At 44.7% G+C, this 18,339-nt stretch overlaps 1 protein-coding gene across 2 annotated transcripts in view; it reads right to left on the bottom strand.

Annotated features, from left to right (window-relative positions):
* Positions 1–18,339, bottom strand: part of LGALS12 (galectin 12) — a 250,297-nt gene that overhangs the window by 103,244 nt on the left and 128,714 nt on the right. The gene's annotated exons all lie outside the window — the stretch shown is intronic.

The raw sequence follows: 18,339 nt of genomic DNA, 5'->3' as shown, positions 1-18,339 counted from the left end.
TAGGAGCCGTCGAGAAGCGATTAAGGACTACTGGTTTTAGCAAGGACACGTGGAAGGCATTAGGAATACGCAGAGAGAGAGGCAGGCATAACTTATATGTCACTTCGTTGATGATCCTCAATACTTCAAAGGGTCCAAGGAACCTAGGAGCAAACTTGAAACTGGGAACCCTTAAGCGGATATTTTTAGAAGAGAGCCATACCTTATCTCCAGCCGAGAACTGAGGCAGTTTTCTCCTTCTCTTGTCTGCAAAAAAATCCCTAAAAGAGGAATCTGCAGCTGGTACTCCAAAATATGTAGGAACAGGAGGAGGAATATGAGGGTGTTGTCCATGAACAACAAAGAATGGAGAGGATCCAGTAGACTCACTAGAGTTGTTGTTATAGGAGAATTCAGCCTAAGATAGCAATTGTACCCAGTTGTTATCTTGGGCTGAAACAAAATGCCAGAGATAATTCTCTAATATTTGATTGACCCTATCTACTTGCCCGTTGGTCTGGGGATGATAACCGGAAGAGAAGTCCAGCTCAATTTCGAGCAGCCAGCAAAGAGCACTCCAGAGCTTAGAGGTAAACTGGACTCCGTGATCGGAAACAATATGCCAAGGTAGACCATGCAAGCGGAACAGTTTAGCAAGTTCAGCACCCGAGGGCAGTCCATCCAAAGGGATGAAGTGCACCATCTTGGAGAAGTGGTCCACGACCATTCAGATAGCTGTACATCCATCAGAAAAGGGCAGATCTGTAATAAAGTACATGGCAATATGTTGCCATGGGACATCAGGATCAGGAAGGGGTAACAAAAGCCCCCGGGCTGGCTTGGTCCTGGAGACTTTATTCTGAGCATAGACGGTGCAGGCAGCCACATAATCACGCACATCCTTACACAGTGTGGGCCACCAGTAGTGGCAAGACAAAAGTTCTGCGGATCCCTGGGTGACCAGCCAGTTTGGAGTTGTTCCCCGAAGCTAGAATACGTTTCCTCTTGGCAGATGGCACGAATGTCTTCCCGGGAGGGATGTCTTTTACCAGAACAAAAGCCACTGTGATCAAGTGAACAGAATCTACAATGTACTGGGGCTCCTCCTACTGCTCAGAGAAATCAAATGACCGAGACAGAGCATCCGCCTTGATGTTCTTCTCGGCCGGGCGAAAGTGAAGCTCAAAATCAAAACGGGAGAAGAGTGCCCATCTAGCTTGGCGAGGGTTCAGACATTGGGCCGTCTGCAGGTATGTAAGGTTCTTGTGGTCGGTGAAGATTATCACTGGATGTTGGGCCCCCTCCAATAGATAAAGCCACTCCTCCTAGGCAAGTTTTATGGCCAGAAGCTCCGTGTCTCCTATACAGTAAATCTTCTCAGCAGGGGAGAAGAGCTTGGAGAAAAATCCACATGTAAACATTTTGCCCTTGGAACCTTCCTGTAGTAAAAAAGCACTGGCTCCTATGGAGGAGGCGTCCACTTCTAAAAAGAATTGGCAGGAGACATCGGAATGTCGCAGAACAGGTGCAGAAGCAAAGGACCTTTTTAATTGGACGAAGGCGGCCTCTGCCTCAGGAGTCCAGTCTCTGGCATTCACCCCCTTCTTAGGGTCCATTCACACGTCCGTAGAATGGGTCCGGATCCGGAAGAGGGTGAAGATTCTTGACTGTGACCTTATTCAGACCTTGATAGTCGATACAGAGCCGTAAGGATCTATCTTTTTTCTGCACAAAGAAGAACCCGGCTCCGGATAGTGAAGTAGATTTCCGGATAAACCCCCTCTCGAGATTCTCCTTGATGCAATCAGACATTGCATGGGTCTCAGGAAGTGAGAGTGGGTAGACTCGACCTTGAGGAGGAGTGGCACCAGGCAGAAGGTCAATCGGACAATGATAAGGACGATGAGGAGGAAGGGTCTCGGCCTCTTTCTTACTGAATACATCTGCAAAACTGGCATAGAAACATAGAATGTGTCGGCAGATAAGAACCATTTGGCCCATCTAGTCTGCCCAATATACTGAATACTATGAATAGCCGCTGGCCCTATCTTATATGAAGGATGGCCTTATGCCTATCCGATGCATGCTTAAACTCCTTCACTTTATTTGCAGCTACCACTTCTGCAGGAAGGCTATTCCATGCATCCACTACTCTCTCAGTAAAGTAATACTTCCTGATATTACTTTTAAACCTTTGCCCCTCTAATTTAAAACTATGTCCTGTTGTAGCAGTTTTTCTTCTTTTAAATATTCTCTCCTCTTTTACCTTGTGGATTCCCTTTATGTATTTAAAAGTTTCTATCATATCCCCTCTGTCTCGTCTTTCTTCCAAGCTATACATGCTAAGGTCCTTTAATCTTTCCTAGTAAGTTTAATCCTGCAATCCATGTACTAGTTTAGTAGCTCTTCTCTGAACTTTCTCCAAAGTTTAGATATCCTTCTGGAGATTTGGTCTCCAGTACTGAGCACAATACTCCAAATGAGGACTCACTAGTGCTCTGTAGAGCGGCATGAGCACCTCCCTCTTTCTACTGTTAATGCCTCTCCCTATACACCCAAGCATTCTGCTAGCATTTCCTGCTGCTCTATGACTGCTGTGTAAGTCCAGGCAGGTCTACAGGTACAGTAGGCGTGGACTGGCAGGATGATCCCCAATGCAGAATCTGACCGGAGTGCCAATCCAGAACTGGAGTGTGCTGACGCAGCCAGGAAAGACCAAGGATAACCGGATTCACAGATGCTGGCGGAACATAGAAGGAGATCATCTTTGAATGCAGAACCCCTATTTGCAACTTAAGGGGCATAGTAACAGAAAGCACAAGTTTGGGAGTGGCAGTCCATTTATGGAAGCCACTGACAGAGGCTTTTCTAGACGAATGGTAGGAAGCCGGTACTGATGGATCAGAGCTTGCTGAATGAAGTTAACGGCTGACCCAGAGGCCAAGAATACAGGCACAGACAGTGTGACTCCCTTGTGAGAGAGAGTCACCGGAACTGAAAGTTTTCGAGAGGACTTCTCCTTGTCTAGGACCAGTGGAGTTGCTAAGGCTGGTGTCACCCCCCCAAGCCCCACCCCCGAAGCAATCAGATCGCTTACAGGGGGGGGCGGGTCCGGGTCGTATTGGGTCCGGTATGCACCCTAAAGCACAAACACACGCTGCACACGTATGTATGTATGTATGTATGTATGTATAAATATATTATATACACACACACACATATATATATACACAAATACACTTTGCATACATACATACAGACCCACACTCATATAATTATCAATATAAACAAAAATAAAAGTTATATAACCCCTGTATAATAATGTACCCTGATACCCTGAGTTTATTATACCCCTGTATAATTTACCCCTCGGGAGGGGCACTTCCAGATTGTTTTGTGGCGGCGGACAGAAAATAATGTGGTGCTTACTTTTGTTTTTTTTGTTTTTTACAAAAAACCTGAGTTATTCTGATTGCCTGATTGGAGTCAGGAAGGAATTTTTTATTCCCCTAAAGTGGGGAAAATTAACTTCTACCTCACAGTTTATTTTTTTCTGCCTTCCTCTGGATCAACTTACAGGATAACAGGCCGAACTGGATGGACAGATGTCTTTTTTCGGCCTTATGTACTATGTTACTATGTTACAATGTGAAGATAGTATTGTACCCCTCCCTCCCCCTTCTCCACCCCCCTTTCTCCAACCACCCAGCACCCTTACTCACATAAAGCAAGTAATATATATAATATAGCTTACAGTGAATTACTGTAAATACTTACAGTTCTGAAGACTCCAGCAGGCTCAGGATCTGTACTCTGGATAGCTGGGCTCAGGGCTGGAAGTGGGTACCGCTCTGCACTTCAGGAAGGAGACTTATAAGGAGATAATACGTACCTAGGTTTTATAGGGGGACAATAAGAAAAAATATATTTTTCATTACATCTCAGTTCAGACCACCAATAAGACCCCATTATGGCTCTCATCCCCCATTATGCATCTCAGCCCCCATTATACCTCTCAGCCCCCATTATGCCTCTCAGGAGTCTCAGCCCCCATTATGCCATTGCCTCGCCAAGTCAGCCCAATTTATGCCTCAGCCCCCCCATTATGCCTCTCAGCCCAATTTATGCCTCTCAAGCCTCCCCCCATATTATGCCTCTCAAGCCTCCCCCCATATTATGCCTCTCAGCCCCCAGCAACCTGGCCATTATGCCCTGATTGCCCCTAGCAGCCTCAGATAAAAAAAAATAAAACACTTACCTCTCCTGCTCCTGGATGCCACTGCTCCTCACCAGCACCTCCCATGATCTTCTTTCTCCTACTGTCGGCTGGCACGCACAGCGTGACGTCACAGAGCGACTCACGCTGTGCGCAGCCCTGCACAGCAGACAGCCGAGGACCAGCAAGCGGTGAGTACAGATCCTTCACCGCTTCCCGGTCCTCCGGTACTAATCAGCGCTTCCAAAATGGAAGTGCTGATTAGTATTCACAGCGTTAAATGGGAATTGACACCAGTCTGATGGGGTGAGTGCATAGGCGTGATTCCCCTTTAATGCTGTGAATACTAATCAGCACTTCCATTTTGGAAGCGCTGATTAGTACCGGAGGACCGGGAAGCGCAGCCCGTACCCGCCGCACCCCCCTCGCAACGCCACTGTCGAGGACCACCTCTCCAACTGACCCTAGACATTGGTGTCTCCCGGCTTCTGAGTACAATTATGCACAAAGTGGGCCTTGCGTCCACAATACAGGCACAGATTCTCTACTGCAGCGTAAATGTTCTTGATCAGACAATCGAAGGTGCTCTATTTGCATGGGCTCTTCAGATGGGGTAAACGCTAGAGGAAGAACCGACCTCTGGAAGGATGGAGCCAAATGAGGTGGTCTTCTGGTGCATGTGGCCTCTTTAGAATGTTGAGCATCATTGTTCCATGCAAGTTCGGCAGCCAGGGTATAAAACTGGATGGCGTACTGACCCACAGATGAGGAACCCTGTCGTGGATGCGGCAGAGCTGATGCAGCAGAGGACATGCGGCTGGGCTCTTCAAATACCAGCCAGAAGGTAGCCAGGAAAGACTGCAGATTGATGGTCTCTGGACCTCCATGTTCCCAAATAGGATTTGCCCAAGCAAGGGCCTCATCAGACAGCAGGGACACAATGAAGGCAACCTTGTACCGCTCAGTGGGAAACTTCTGCCCATGCAACTCAAAGTGGATCAGGCACTGGTTCAGGAATCCACAACAGGCTTTTGGATCTCCACTATAGCGGGATGGCAAAGGGAGTTGCACATCAGCGGCACACAATTCCGGATTCACCGGTGTGGTTATTGCAGATGTAGCAGCGGCTGGCAACCCTGTAATAGCCGGCGAAGAAATGGCATCCAGACGAGCAGCAACATTTTGCATGAACTGCATCATGACATCCTGACGTTCGATCTGACGCCTCACTTCATGTAACAATTCCTGAACGACAGGCTTGGGGTGACCAGCGGGGTCCATGGCCTCAGTGTACTGTCACAAACCAGCGGGTGTGAACCCACTGTGCCACGTGTCCTACCTCCTCTAAAGACATTGTCTAAGTGAACCCCTGGATCTTCACAGTACCCCTGATGGTGGGGATAGACTTTCCCGAGGTGAACACCAGGTTGCTACCTCTTAAGGAGGATAGGCACACGAGGCTGCTGGTCCAGGCGGACCAGGAGAGGTACCTGAGAAAGGTACTAGAGGTGCAGGTCCAAAGGATGAGGCAGTGGCGTAGTCAGACAGGCAAAAAGTCAGGGCAGACAGCACAGGTACAGGTCAGGCAATCCGGATCGGCAACAGGAGAGTCAGGGCAAGCAGGTAGGAATATAACAGGTAGCAGAGTCCAGGAATACAGATACGAATCAGGAACACGAGAACACAAGCTGAAACCAGGAACCTTAGCAGGACACAAGGACATTGACACTGAGGCATCTGGGAAGGGGGCTGAGCCACTTATATATGCACAGGAGGGCTAGGATAGGTCAGCGAGGTCACATGACCAAACCCATAAAGCCCAGGAAGTGGGGCATGCCGACCCTTAAGGAAGTGCTGCAGGAACAAGCAGCAAGCATGCTCTGGCCAGGGCTGCGAGCGTGGAGCGGATCCCAGAATAACAGCACCCACACAGACAGAGCCCAGGACTGCAGCAGTGAATGGGAAGCACCGGCCGCAGATCACCGCTGAACACTGCACCCTCTACTGCGGCGGTAAGCAGGGGAAGAGCGGCGCACAGCAGCCGCTGTTACATTGGTATTGAATTACATTTTACGGCTGATGTAGGAGTAAGTAAATGAATAAAAATCAGCAAATAAATAAATAAAACTGACGAGGAATAAGTCTCTCTGCAGTCTCCCTGCACTCTCCCTCTCCAATATTCTTCTATTAATTGTTTTCAGCAACACTGTCCCTAGCACATGAGCGTTTGCTATGTCTCTGACGGTGGAGACTGCGCCGGATAGGGCTGTGACATCACAGGGGATGGCTCTCTGCAGATTGGCTGGCTGCACGCATTATGGGTGATATTGTGTTTCCGGGCTTCTTACTTTCAATTTGTAAGATGTGCAGCTGCCATTTTAGGAAAGACTGATTTGTTATTATGAAGTGCGAGGAAATTCGGACTCGTTGCGAATCAAAGTTTTCCTAAACTTTGGACCGAATTCCGCTTTGAATACTTTGCTTCACTCAACACTATTTATGATGTGAAAACTCAGTGGCGGTATTGTTGTTTTTTCCCATCCCCCCAAAAAGCGTTAATTACAGTTAATGAGTAAGGGTACTTTCATACTTGCGTTAAAGTTTTCCAGTATTGAGTCCCATCATGGGGGCTCAATACTGGAAAAAAACCTTCAGTTTTATCCTAATGCAGTCTGAAAGGAGAGCATTGTGTTCAGGATGCATCAGGATGTCTTCAGTTCAGTCACTCTTACGGTATTTGGCCGGAGAAAATAAATTCCAGAACACTTGCTGGAATGCCGGATCCAGCATTAATTTCCATTGAAATGTATTAATGCCAGATCCTGTACCAAGTGTTCCGGCAAACCAGATCCGGTTTCCCGATCTGCGCATGCACAGACCTTTAAAAATGTGAAAAAAATAAATGCCGGATCCCTTTTTCCAGATGACACTGGTGTTTTTCCGGTGTTTCAATGCATTTGTCAGCTGGATCCGCATCCGGATCCGTAAACAAATGCTATCCGTTTGCATACGGAACTGCCTGTCGGATTCCAACAATGCAAGTGTGAAAGTACCCTAACTTATGTGTACCCCAAAATGATAACATAAAAAACAAGGCCTCATCTGATTACATCGATGGAAAAATAAAAAAGTTAGACAAAGTTAATACACGGCACTTACCAGGGGTGGACTGGGAACTTAAAGTGGCCTTGGAAAAAACACTTAATGTGACCCCTATGTTGTAGGCAGGTCCAAATTGACAGAAGGCGGGGCAACAAAAGTAGACAGGGCCAGCAATATTGTAGAGCAGAACCAAATACCACAGTGCAGCACTAAATACTGCCTCAGCAGAACCAAATACCATAGTGAAACACAATATACTGTCCCAGCAGAACCAGATACCACAGTGCAGCACAATATACTGTACCAGCAGAACTAGATACTACAGTGCAGCACTAAATATTGCCTCAGCAGAACTAAATACCACAGTGCAGCACTAAATATTGCCTCAGCAGAACCAGCTACCACAGTGCAGGTCAAAATACTGCCACCCACGCCACAGTATGAAATAGTTTTATCATCCTGAGGATAACAATATAGTTGTATTCAGGAGGGCACGTGCGGCTGCTGGCCAGGTGCATAAGAGCCTGATGCTCCTATATTATTAATGCTGAGATCTTTATGTACCTGGCTGGCGTCCAAGAGAAGGGATTTGGAGACCATCTGAGCATCGGTCCACCGGGAGATTTCCCTGTAGGGTCTATGCCCAGTCCGCCCATGGCATTTACTAATGTATTGTGATTGTCCATATTTCCTCCTTTGCTGGCTTGATTAATTTTTTCATTTCATTCATACACTGTTCGTATCCAGGGGTTACAAACATCCTGTAATCCAGCAGCGGTGGCCATGCTTGCACACTATAGGAAAAAGCGCCATTTCCAACTGTGTACAAGCAAAACTAAATTTAGATTTTATTTTGTTTTTATACTTTTAAAAAAGTAATTACCTTTGGAAAATGAAAATTTTCTATGCTTCACCATTTTCTGACGGCCATACCCTTTTTAAAATTCCATCTACAACGCTGCAGGGCAAACGATAGATTTTATTGGAATCATTTTTCAGGTATGCATGACTTTTTGATCACCTTTGTTAAATTTTTTGTGGAGGGGGGTAAAGGGGACAAAAAATCGTTGAATTGTGGATTTTTATTTTTGGGTTCATTGTGCGGTAAAAATATTTATATAGTTTATTTTGAGGAGATGCCTATTTTGTTTAATGTTTACTTTTTATATTTTTATATGTAAACTTGGGAAAGGTGGTGATATAGATTTTTATATACTTTTTAACCCCTTAAGGACTCAGCCCTATTTCACCAAAAGGACTTGGCCATTTTTTGCAAATCTGACCAGTGTCACTTTAAGTGCTGATAACTTTAAATTGCTTTGACTTACCCAGGCCGTTCTGAGATTGTTTTTTCGTCACATATTGTACTTCATGACGCTGCTAAAATTGGGTCAAAAAAGTAAAAATTTTTTGCACAAAAAAATACCAAATTTACCCAAAATTTGGAATAATTTACAAATTTCAAAGTTTCAGTTTCTCTACTTCTGTAATACATAGTAATACCCCCAAAAATGTTGATGACTTTATATTCCCCATATGTCTACTTCATGTTTGTATTTTTTGGGGATGTTACATAGCTTAGAAGTTTAGAAATTTTTCAGAAATTTTCCAAATCCCACTTTCTATGGACCAGTTCAGGTCTGAAGTCACTTTGTGAGGCTTACGTAATAGAAACCACCCAAAAATGACCCCATTTTAGAAACTACACCCCTCAAGGTATTCAAAATTGATTTTACAAACTTTGTTAACCCTTTAGGTGTTCCACAAGAGTTAATGGCAGATGGAGAAACAATTTTGGAATTTAATTTTTTTGGGAAATTTTCCATTTTAACCCATTTTTTCCAGTAATAAAGTAAGGGTTAACTGCCAAACAAAACTCAATATGGGTTGCCCTGATTCTGTAGTTTGCAAAAACACCCCATATGTGGTCGTAAACTACTGTTTGGCCAAACGGGAGGACATAGAAGGAGGGGAACGCCATATGGGTTTTGGAAGGCAGATTTTGCAGGACTGGTTTTGTTTATACCATGTACCATTTCAAGCCCCCGTTGCACCCCTAGAATAGAAATTCCAAAAAAGTGACTCCATCTAAGAAAGTACACCCCTCAAGGTATTCAAAACTGGGTTTACAAACTTTGTTAACCCTTTAGGTGTTCCACAAGAGTTAATGGCAGATGGAGAAACAATTTTGGAATTTCAATTTTTGGGAAAAATTTCCATTTTAACCCATTTATTTCAGTAATACAGTAAGGGTTAACTGCCAAACAAAACTCAATATGGGTTGCCATGATTCTGTAGTTTGCAAAAACACCCCATATGTGGTCGTAAACTACTGTTTGGCCAAACGGGAGGACATAGAAGGAGGGGAACGCCATATGGGTTTTGGAAGGCAGATTTTGCTGGACTGTTTTTTTTTATACCATGTCCCATTTTAAGCCCCCCGTTGCACCCCTAGAATAGAAATTCCAAAAAAGTGACTCCATATAAGAAAGTACACCCCTCAAGGTATTCAAAACTGGGTTTACAAACTTTGTTAACCCTTTAGGTGTTCCACAAGAGTTAATGGCAGATGGAGAAACAGTTTAGGAATTTCTATTTTTTGGAAAATTTTCCATTTTAACCCTTACTTTATTACTGGAAAAATGGGTTAACAGCCAAACCAAACTTAATATGGGTTGCCCTGATTCTGTAGTTTGCAGAAACACCCCATATGTGGTCGTAAACTACTATTTGGCTAAACAGCAGGACATAGAAGAAGGGGAACGCCATATGGTTTTTGGAAGGCAGATTTTGCTGGACTGGTTTATTTACACCATGTACCCTTTCAAGCCCCCAGATGCACCCCTAGAGTAGAAACTCCATAAAAGTGACCCCATCTAGGAAACTACTGGATAAGGTGGTTGATGTTTTGGGACTATTTTAGGGTAAATATGATTTTTGGTTGCTCTATATTACACTTTTTTGAGGCAAGGTAACAAAAAATTGTAATTCTAAAATTGTTTCTACATTCGCTATTTAGTTTTGTGGAACACCTAAAGGGTTAACAAAGTTTGTAAAGTAACTTTTGAATACCTTGAGGGGTGTAGTTTCTTATATGGGGTCACTTTTTTGGAGTTTCTAGTCTAGGCTACATCAGGGGGGCTTCTAATGGGACATGGTGTAAATAAACCAGTCCATCAAAATCTGCCTTCCAGAAACCATATGGTGTTCCCTTCGTTCTATGCCCTGCCGTGTGGCTATATAGCCATTTACGACCACATATGGGGTGTTTCTGCAAACTACAGAATCAGGGCAATAAATATTTAGTTTTGTTTGGCTGTTAACCCTTGCTTTATTACCGGAAAAAAAGGATTCAAATGGAAATTTTGCCCAAAAATTTGTGTTTTGGCACCGTTTTTATTTTATATTTTTAACGCTGTTCATCCGAGGGGTTTGGTCAAATGTTATTTTTATAGGGCAGATTCTTATGGACGCGGTGATACCTAATATGTCTACATTTTAAAATTTATTTAGATGTTACACTATATTATGATTTTAGGAACAAAAAAATTATTTTAGTATCTCCATAGCCTGGGAGCTACAGTTTTTTTTTTTTTTGGGCGACTATCTAATGTAGGGGCTCATTTTTTTGCGGGATGAGATGGCGGTTTTATTGGCACTAATTGGGGGTGCATATGACATTTTGATGGCTTGCTATTACACTTTTTGTGATGTTAGGTGACAAAAAATGGCTTTTTTTACACTTTTTTTTTTTTAACGCTGTTTCTCACGGAGGGGTTGGGTTAAATGTTATTTTTATAGAGAAGATTTTTACGGACGCGACGATGCCCAATATGTATGGCTCTCAGACTTTGGAGACACTAAGCAGGCATCCTCAAACTGCGGCCCTCCTGTTGTAAAACTACAATTCCCACCATGCCCTGCTGATAGCTGTAGGTTGTCTGGGCATGCTGGGATTTATAGTTTTACAACATCTGGAGGGCCACAGTTTGAGGATGCCTGCACTAAAACTAATATTTTTTGAAAAAGAAAAATTGTTTCCGTGTCTCCAAAGTCTGAGAGCCATAGTTTTTTATGTTCTCTAGGGGACTGTTGGGGATTATAAAAATTTAGTACTCCATGGAAGTGTGATACTCCCTGAAGCAATCGATAACGCAGAGGCCCGGATTATCGGGGCAAGTGTCACATTGAGTGGTGGTGTCCTTCCGTATCCCCCTCTTGTGACACACTCTGCATCTTTTTTTGGGTTCGTCCCTTTCTTCCAGTATGGGGGACCACACCTGGAAAATGTTGGCCAGGGACGATCCGGGCGCCTCCAGTTCCCGAGGTACTCCGGCCTGCTCTTTCCCGGTCTGAAAAGATCAGGTCCTTGAAGACTGCCTTATAGAATTGGAGGAATGTCCCTGTGCTGCCAGCGCTTCGGGATAGTACAAAAGCGTTGTACAAGGCAACCTGTACCAAGTAGACCGCAACTTTTTTGTACCATGCCCAGGTTTTGCGCATGGCATTATATGGCTTGAGGACTTGATCAGAGAGATCAACTAGAGATACAATCGGGCTTGAAGACCGTTGCCGCGGTACCTCGCACAGAGACGGGGGTGGTGCTGTTACCGTGGATTGTGGACAGTATAAGGACATCCCTCTTGTCCTTATACCTGACCAGCAACAGGTTTCCACTGGGGATAGGTACCTGGAGGGGGTAGGTAGGGAGGCCGCGTTGATTTTTACGCACGGTCCCACAAGCGAAAGTGGATCTGGCGGCAAGGGACCTGAACAAGGGAATGCTAGTATAAAAGTTATCCACGTACAAGTGGTAACCCTTATCTAGCAGTGGGTACATAAGGTCCCACACGAGTTTCCCGCTAACACCCAGAGTGGGGGGACATTCTGGGGGTTCAATACGGGAATCTCGCCCCTCGTACACACGAAATTTGTAAGTGTACCCTGAGGTACTCTCACAAATTTTGTACATTTTCACGCCATACCTCGCCCGCTTAGTGGGAATGTATTGGCGGAAACTGAGTCTCCCCTTGAACGCAACGAGAGACTCATCAACCGCGACCTCCCTTCCAGGTACGTAGGCCTGCGCAAATTTGGCCCAGAAGTGATCGATGACCGGCCGTATCTTATACAGATGGTCATGGGCAGGATCACCTCGGGGGGGGGGGGACATGCTGCATTATCTGATTAATGCAGACATTTCCGGATGGCCTCAAACCGGGGACGTGTCATGACCATACTGTAGTATTTCCTGACACTGGGTTTTTGCACTAGACCCATGTGCAGCTCGAGGCCCCAAAATGTCCTCATCTCGGCTGCACTGACCGGCGTCCAGCCACCGGGTCTAGCCAAAAACGAGCCCGGGTGCTGAGCAACGAACTGTTGGGCGTACAGGTTCGTCTGCTTCACCATCAAATTCACAAATGGGTCACTGAAAAAAAAACTAAAAAAGTCAATTTCAGTAAACCCCACTGTGGGAATCTGGATTCCTGGATTGCCAACAAAATCCGGAATCTCGGGCTCAAAATCCACTGGGGGACACCAGATAAGTTCACCGGCAGGGGGCTCCGGTGGGCTTATTTGGTGGGCCGGGAAACCAGTACGGGCCACAGGGTCCCTAGCATGTGGGGCCCCTGGCTCCGCCTGGAGGCGTCTCCGCCGCCTTGGGGGCTCATCGTCATCAGATGATGATGAGGAGGATGCGGATGACAAGAGGAACGTGGGGTCATCCTCATCCTCACTGGGGCTCTCGGTGCGTGCGTGTAAAACTTTATTGTATGTGCGTGTGTGTGGGGGCACGGGTGTTCACGTACTAAAAAGTTTTAAAAAAAAGTTCAAACTTGCTGATCAGCGGTACAACGCTGATCAGCGGTGGGGCGGTGGGCCGGGCGATGCGCTAACAGTGGCCGGACGCTAAGAGTGCCGGCCAGTCAGCGTACGCAAAAAATAAAAAGTGGTGGTGGGGGAGCTGGTGAGGGGGGGCTGGTGGTGGTGGGAGGGGCTAGTGGGGGTGGTGGGGCTGGTGTTGGGGGGGGGCTGGGGGGAGCAAGTGGCAGGGGGGGTCTAGGGTCTGAAAGCTAGAAAACAATAAATTCAGATAAAGTGTTTTTTTTTCCTAACTAACTTTTCCCTTCTATCCCTTCCTAACGGTGCCTCTCCCTCACTGACCCTAACCTACCTGACAGTATAGTGGGGCGCCAGTTACACGTGACCGGTATTACAAGGGTGGCAGTATAGAAATATATGTATATATAACAGTATACAGATTATCTACAACAGCTCGAATGGCAGGTCTAATAGTGCTGTATTAGAGCTATATAGAAAACATGCCATAACCATGATGGAATAATATTATTAAAATGAGAAATAAGTTAAGTCAAGGGACTTACTTCACCAGGGAGGAGGATGAACAGGATAAACTCAAGGCACCTGTCCTCCTTACCTCCCTCGCCAAGGTCGCCTGTAAGATGGATATACACCCCGTCCTCGTGATGAAAGGAAACTTGAGGGCTTCAAACCAAGGATGCTTGTTTTATTCCAATAAAAAGCTCGACGCGTTTCGGGGATTACAACTAAGTCCCCTTTATCTAGTTTCGAGTTCTCCTCTGGCGCTTCCCCCCTCCTATTCTCCTTTCCCTGTCCCAATCCCCCTCTCCACAAATCCACTCCAATTTTTTCTTTTATCTTTTACGCCTAACCTACCTGGAGGGTGATGGGTGCAGGAGGGTTATGGGTGCCGATGGGGGGATCGCAGGAGCCTGGTGAGGACGGTGCTGCACGGTGCAGGTGCTGAACAGGAAGAGGAGGGGAGAGAGGAGCGCTGGAAGTTGGAATCTTGCGCCTCTCTCCCTGAACCAATCAGCACCCTGGACAGCGGCATTCAGCACCACGGCCAGCACCGCCTCTCCCAAATCTTCGTACTGCGATTGGTGGTGTGTAATCACGCCACTGATCGCAGTCTTTTTCCGGTTCATCGGGTCACCGGAGACCCGAATGGACCGGAAACGCAGCAAACCGCAGGTCTGAATTGACCTGCGGTTTTCTGCGATGGCCGATACAGGGGGGTCAAATGACCCCCCCGGCGTTGTGACAGGATGCCCGCTGAATGATTTCAGCGGGCATCCTGTTGCGATTAACCCCCGCCGCGCCACAATCGCGATTTAAAGTTAGGACGTATCGGTACGTCCTGAGTCCTTAAGGGGTTAATAACTTTTATTTTTTACTTTTTTTCAAATTTTTAAAAAATAAGATCTATCTATCTGCTCTTTTTGAGCTCATTAGCCAGGTGGGTGGTCCTATCAGTGACTGACAGCTATCTATATATATACAAGATAACTGATAAGACAGCAAGATATAAGTGAGGGACATGAACATGTGGAGTCACTGTGGGTAGAGATACATGGAGCTAAAAACAACAATAAATTACTAATAGGAGTTTACTATAAACCACCTAATATTCCAGAGTCCACAGAAAATCTACTACTAAACGAGATAGACGAGGCGGCAAATCATAATGAGGTGGTTATTATGGGGGACTTCAACTACCCAGATATAGACTGGGAAACTGAAACTTGTATATCTCATAAGGGAAACAGGTTCTTGGCAATAACCAAAGACAATTACCTCTCCCAACTGGTTCAGGACCCGACTAGAGGGACGGCCATACTGGACTTAGTATTAACCAATAGACCTGACAGAACAACAGACGTGCAGGTTGGGGGACACCTGGGAAATAGTGACCATAAAGTAATAACCTTCCAATTATCATTCAAAAGAGCGTTTCTACAGGGAGGAACAAAAATACCAAACTTCAAAAAAGCTAAATTTAGCCAACTAAGAGAGGCCATAGGCCAAACTAACTGGGACAAAGTCCTCACAAATACAGACACAAAATGGGATATCTTTAAAAACATCCTAAAATCTCATTGTGAGAGGTACATACCGTATGGGAATAAAAGGTTAAGGAACAAAAAGAAACCAATGTGGATAAATAGAACTGTAAAGAAAGCAATAAATGACAAAAAGAAAGCATATAAAACACTAAAACAGGAGGGTAGCACGGAAGCACTGAAAAACTATAAGGAAAAAAATATAACATGTAAAAAACAAATAAAAGCGGCCAAACTAGAGACCGAGAGATTAATTGCCAAAGAGAGTAAAACTAACCCTAAAATGTTCTTCAATTATATAAATGTTAAAAAGTATAAATCTGAAGGTGTCGGCCCTTTAAAGAGTAATGAGGGGGGAGTCGCAGAGAGCGACGAGGAGAAAGCAAAGCTGTTAAATATTTTTTTCTCCAATGTATTCACTGAGGAAAATAAATTGTCAGATGACATGCAGAATGCAAAAATAAATTCCCCATTAAAAGTGTCCTGTCTGACCCAGGAAGAAGTACAACAGCGACTTAAAAAGATTAAAATAGACAAATCGCCAGGACCGGATGACATACACCCCCGTATCCTAAAGGAATTAAGTAATGTCATAGCCAGACCCTTATTTCTGATATTTGCAGACTCTATACTGACAGGGAATGTCCCACAGGATTGGCGCGTGGCATATGTGGTGGCAATATTCAAAAAGGGGCCAAAAACAGAGCCTGGAAACTATAGGCCGGTAAGTTTAACATCTGTTGTGGGTAAACTGTTTGAAGGTTTTCTGAGAGATGCTATGTTAGAGCATCTTAACGGAAATAGGCAAATAACGCCATATCAGCATGGCTTCGTGAGGGATCGGTCATGTCAGACTAATTTAATCAGTTTCTATGAGGAGGTAAGTTCTAGACTTGACAGCGGCGAATCAATGGATGTCGTATATCTGGACTTCTCCAAAGCATTTGACACTGTACCACATAAAAGGTTAGTATATAAAATGAGAATGCTCGGACTGGGAGAAAACATCTGTGTGTGGGTAAGTAACTGGCTGAGTGATAGAAAACAGAGGGTGGTTATTAACGGTACACACTCAGATTGGGTCACTGTCACTAGTGGAGTACCTCAGGGGTCAGTATTGGGCCCTATTCTCTTTAATATATTTATTAATGATCTTGTAGAAGGCTTGCATAGTAAAGTATACATTTTCGCAGATGACACTAAACTGTGTAAAGTAATTAACACTGAAGAGGACAGTATACTACTACAGAGGGATCTGGATAGATTGGAGGCTTGGGCAGATAAGTGGCAGATGAGGTTTAACACTGATAAATGTAAAGTTATGCACATGGGAAGGAAAAATGCAAGTCACCCGTACATACTAAATGGTAAAACACTCGGTAACACTGACATGGAAAAGGATCTAGGAATTTTAATAAATAGCAAACTAAGCAGCAAAAACCAGTGTCAGGCAGCTGCTGCCAAGGCCAACAAGATAATGGGTTGCATCAGAAGGGGCATAGATTCCCGTGATATGAACATAGTCCTACCACTTTACAAATCGCTAGTCAGACCACACATGGAGTACTGTGTACAGTTCTGGGCTCCTGTAAACAAGGCAGACATAGCAGAGCTGGAGAAGGTCCAGAGGAGGGCAACTAAAGAAATAACTGGAATGGGGCAACTACAGTACCCTGAAAGATTATCAAAATTAGGGTTATTCACTTTAGAAAAAAGACGACTGAGGGGAGATCTAATTAATATGTATAAATATATCAGGGGTCAGTACAGAGATCTATCCCATCAGCTATTTATCCCCAGGACTGTGACTGTGACGAGGGGACATCCTCTGCGTCTGGAGGAAAGAAGGTTTGTACACAAACATAGAAAAGGATTCTTTACGGTAAGAGCAGTGAGACTATGGAACTCTCTGCCTGAGGAGGTGGTGATGGTGAGTACAATAAAGGAATTCAAGAGGGGCCTGGATATATTTCTGGAGCGTAATAATATTACAGGCTATAGCTACTAGAGAGGGGTCGTTGATCCAGGGAGTTATTCTGACTGCATGATTGGAGTCGGGAAGGAATTTTTTATTCCCCTAAAGTGGAGAAAATTGGCTTCTACCTCACAGGGTTTTTGCCTTCCCCTGGATCAACTTGCTGGATAACAGGCCGAACTGGATGGACAAATGTCTTTTTTCGGCCTTATGTACTATGTTACTATGTTACTATGTTACATTGCTACTGATAGAATTACATGTCACACATCATCTATATTCATTACTCCACTGTTTTTTTCCAGGATAATGCCAGCAGAAAACTTGAATTAGAAACTGCATGAAAACAATGGCTACAAATCCACCGCAGACCATGCAGAATGAAGCGAAGACAGCTTCCTATATTTTACGAGGGATGAACAGCTACTGAAGAGTCTACAAAAACAAACTGTTACGATATAGCCTTGAATAGAAATCCTGATACTATAGTCTTTCTGCCCCAGCCTTCAAAACTATTCTGAAGGGTCAAGTGTTTTTTATTCCTGATCTTGCATATCCATCCCTCTCTCCCTGTTCCCTAGTTCTAAGGAAGCTAAGTGTAGAGCAGAGCAGGTGTATTACTTGTTTACGCCAGTAGATGGGGCTGTAGGTTAACATATTATAGCACATGCTTTCATCACAAGGTTCATTGAGAGGCAAAAAACTCAAAACATAAAGGCATCCATACACATAAGATCAACATTGGTTGAAACCAGCGAATTCAGTGGGGGTTCGGGCAACCATCTAATGTGTATGGGTCTCCAGATACTTTCTGACATCAGATGTCGAGGGAACATAAGGAAAGAAGAATGGGGCATGTTAGATTTCAACATGCCTGATCTTTTGTTCTTTCCCTGTTAACTGTTCTTTCCCTATATGTGTATGACCTGTAAGATGGGGGGTTCTAGAGAAACCTTTTGACTTAGTGGTAGATGTACCTTATGAGATGAACATTAATATGAATGCTTGTTCCCAATAATTGCCCCATGTAAGCAAGCAAATGTTTGTTCACTTTTATGTGGCACCTAAAATCATTTTTGGGCACACCATCTTGTGCTGCTAACAAGCAATGAATCTCTATGGGGATGAGTGACGGAAGTGCCGATCGTTTATCCCCCTAGAGTAAAGATGATTGCTGC

Source organism: Bufo bufo, chromosome 10 (genome assembly GCF_905171765.1).
Source record: "Bufo bufo chromosome 10, aBufBuf1.1, whole genome shotgun sequence".
Lineage (NCBI taxonomy): Eukaryota > Metazoa > Chordata > Amphibia > Anura > Bufonidae > Bufo > Bufo bufo.
Note: the sequence above shows the minus strand (reverse complement) of the source record. Positions and strands in the feature narration are given on the sequence as shown.